The sequence below is a fragment of the Triticum dicoccoides genome, chromosome 2A (genome assembly GCF_002162155.2).
Source record: "Triticum dicoccoides isolate Atlit2015 ecotype Zavitan chromosome 2A, WEW_v2.0, whole genome shotgun sequence".
Lineage (NCBI taxonomy): Eukaryota > Viridiplantae > Streptophyta > Magnoliopsida > Poales > Poaceae > Triticum > Triticum dicoccoides.
The window spans coordinates 574182410-574186096 of NC_041382.1; positions in this window are offsets into that span (position 1 = coordinate 574182410).

Here is a 3687-nt window from a genome sequence, read left to right on the forward strand (position 1 = left end):
GAGCCGGTGTACTTGGGCGTGTCTCTTGGGAGCGTGAACCCTTTGGAAAAGGGCTCGTCTCGAATGCGGGGCCCAAAACAAGGCGGACCCAACTCGTCTTCTTCTTCCAGCGCCAGGGATCGGTGAAGTCGGTCGATCCGGTGGCGGGCGTCGTTTTCTCCAACTCCCTCTCGGCGGCCAAGGCGGTCGTCGAGAGTCGGATGGTCAACAGGCGGCGGGGAGACTTCTCCTTTCCTTGCAAGGAGGAGGAGGCGGACAGTCGTCCCGTCGTTCCACTGCTCTCGGGCGGCCGTCTTGGTCGCGCTCTATGGTAATGCGAGTCTGACTGCGGATGACAGCTGGATCCTTGTCTATCCTTCCTCGGGCGCCGCCAGTCGGCGTCCGAGACGTCGCACCTTGGTCTCGGCATGGAGGCAGGTCGTCATTTTGTCGCTGCGGCGCCTCTGTGCAGCAGCCGGCCTTGTTCTGCGCAGCAGCCGCGTCGAGGAGCCGCTGGACTCGCTCCGCCATCAGGCGGCGCTCTTCACCCTCGAAGTTGTCCAGCTCGTCCGCCGCCGCCTGGGCGGCTTGAATGTTCTCCGCCGGTGTGGCGTACACAGGGCGATCTGCCCCGAATAGGTTGGCGATGGCCAAGCCGCACTGCTGGACTGCGCCTAGGTGGCTGGGCCCGGCTGGGGCTGGCAAGCCACCCACAGAGCGATCCATCTCACGCTGGTAGGCTTCTGACAAGCGTCTCATGCTAGCCATCTTCTTCGCGCCTTCGACAAGCTGAAGGCAGCGCGCCTCCAACATCTCCGCGTCAGCGTCTTCCGGGATGGGCGCAGTTAGGTCTTGTAGTGCCGCGCCAAGTAGGTCATGCGCTCCTCCCTCGGGATGCTCGTCATGACTGATGACGAGCACCTCTGTGACGGTGCTTCCCTCGCTCTCCGCGCAAGGGAGTGGCTCGTCGTAGACCACCACATTGGTGGGGAACGCGTCGAGCGACGCGGTGTCGGAGTTGACCAACATCGGGTCGGTGGAGCCTACAGACTCCAAGTCCACGGCAGGCTCGCCGGCGACATAGAGTTGGTCAAGGAGGCCCGCGAGGAGGCTCTCGGGGCCGCCCGTGCCTGCGTCGGATGCAGGCTCGTCGGAGAGGCGAACCTCGCTGACAAGATCGGCGAGGCAGCTAGCTGCGCAGGCGATCTCAGCGCCATGCAGTGCGTCGGCGCAAACTCCGTCTGGCATGCCGGGCTGGCTGCGCTCGCCAGGGAGAAAAAGGGTTCCCATCCAGAGCAGGTCTCTAGACGATGGTGCACCAAGCCCCACGGTGGGCGCCAAATGTTGGGGGTTGGGTGCGACATATGCCAAAGGATGACTTATCATGGTGGGGGCGAGTAGAACGTCGCCGGTGCCTGGAAACGGGATAAGGCGAAGGCATGCACGCCGGCGAATCTTGCCCAGCTTCAGGGCTCTCCGGGGAGATAATACCCCTACTGCTGCTCTACGGGGTCTCCACATGATCACTATGGCAAAGTATACATGGTTGCTCCTTGAGCTGTTTCCTTGAGGTAGGAGAAGGCAAGGCTAGCTCTCTCCTCCCTATATGATCTGGTCTAGTGCTAATGGATTCCAACCCATTGCATGGGTGCCCTGGGGGGTTTATATAGGCCTACCCCCCAGGGGTACAATGGTAAACCGGCTGGACGCGGGCCCAGCCATCAGTCTCTCTGGCCGTCGTCTTATCTGCCGACTCCTGGGGCCCGCCGACTGGTGGGCCCCGCTGACTGGCTCGGTACGGAGCCGACAGGCCGCATCCGCCGCGGGCGGGTCTTGCCGGCTGTAGATTACTATAGCCGTGCCTCTAATGACGCGGGCTTGGTCATGGGGTCGTGGTGACAGCTCCGCCGTCTGGCGGGCAATCACTGTGGCCACTCCTTGTCGCGTCTGGTTAATGGCACGTGGGGCCCGTGGGAGGGGCCGTCTGACTCCTGGGGGCCGACTCCCAACCGGGCCGACTGGTGGCGCTCTCGCCGTCTTCCGTACGCCCGTCGACTGGTGGGACCCGTCGTCCCTGGGTCGTACCGGCAGGCCGACAGGGGCACAGGATTCCGCCCTCTGGGGCTGACATCAGGGCCGGCATGGCAACAGTGTCGCGCCGCGCGGAGATCTCTGCGAGTACAGTGCACTGTAGCCACGCCTGCCTTGGAAATGGAGTGGGAGTGGATCTTACTGTGGCCACTCCCCGTCCCGTCCCTTTTTATGGGGGCATGGGGGTTGTTGGCGTCGCGGGCCGACTCCCCAAGGCCTGCTTCTCTGGAAGTCATCAGTCAGGAGTCGGCTTATTCTAAAGTCGTCCCTGGGACTCGGCCGTGAGTGGGCAGTCGGCCGCCTCGCCACTGACTCTCAGAAGGTGGCTCTTCGTCCTGGGGTCTCGAGGGGCACAGCCTGCCCCAATGTCTTGAAAGGTTCTGGGTCTGGGTTAGCCTACCCATGGCCCATTACTCCGACAAGCCTCTAGTCAAAAATTCCTGAAGGCCCAGAGAAGCTGGGATCCTGCTCAAAGACCTTGCAGTGACTGTGATTGTATTCTGTAAAACAACACATCCGGTACGTGCGAACGATCATCAATCGTTCGCCATCGTCTGATCGAGCCAGGAACCACTTGCAACTGCCACGCCGCTTTTCTTTGAAACGTTCTGGGATTAGGAAGGATAGGGACACCAGGCGGCCTACAACATCATATCAAGTTGGAGTCAAATAAAAAAGGGCTCTTAATGTAGTCAATCTTAAGAATAGCATGTTATGAGCATAAATATTTTTTCAGTGAATGTTGACAATAATATAAGCAAGCGATCATGATATCATAGGAAAGTAACATATTGTTGTAACAGCTATTTGCAGCGATGACTGGAGTAGGCCAGCAATACATCCAGCCATAGAAGGAGTCAACAGCATAAATGAAGCCCTTGTGTTCAATGGCATCAGAGAACCATGGAGGATGTATGATCCTGTGATGGACGTGCAGATTTATCCACTTACCGCAGTGACCTGTCAGATAGGCGAGACCGCAGTTGAAGAATGCAATTAGCCTAAAGTCTTTATAATTCGCAGATCTTGTGGGCACTTGGCAGATCACAACCTTGAGCAAATCAAACTTGGTATCATGTTGGCTACTGTAAGATTCCAAGTATTCTGGGCCGCAGTGCCAAAGCAGTGCAGTGTTAATCGAAGGAAGGGGGATCAATCATCGGGTGTAGACCTCCATGAGCATCCAACTGCCGCCACCATCAACGATAACCATCCAAGACGTGTTCATGCTGGCCCAGTACATACCGTTAATGTAGTTGAGGGTGACGGGGATCAGATCGCAGTCAAGAGGGTTGATGCTCACCACCCTACGATCATTATGCTGCGTGACACGTCATTTTTGAAGATCAGGCGGCATTAGCAAGAAAGGGGCTGGTTTAAAAAGCTCCGGCCTGAGGGCTTTGAGTAAACTGTACAGCCCCGACGAGCACGCGGCAAGCGACATGGTACTGAGATTGTCCACACGCGAAACAATCAGCTTGATTACCTCTATGGGGAGCGAATTCCAGCCACTCTTTTGGCGGACGCTGCTCGGTTCTGCCATTGTTAGTGCTTGGGTTTCGGAATAGGGGGAGGCGCCTTAGAGGGGATGAAAGATTGGACGATTATGTGCAGACA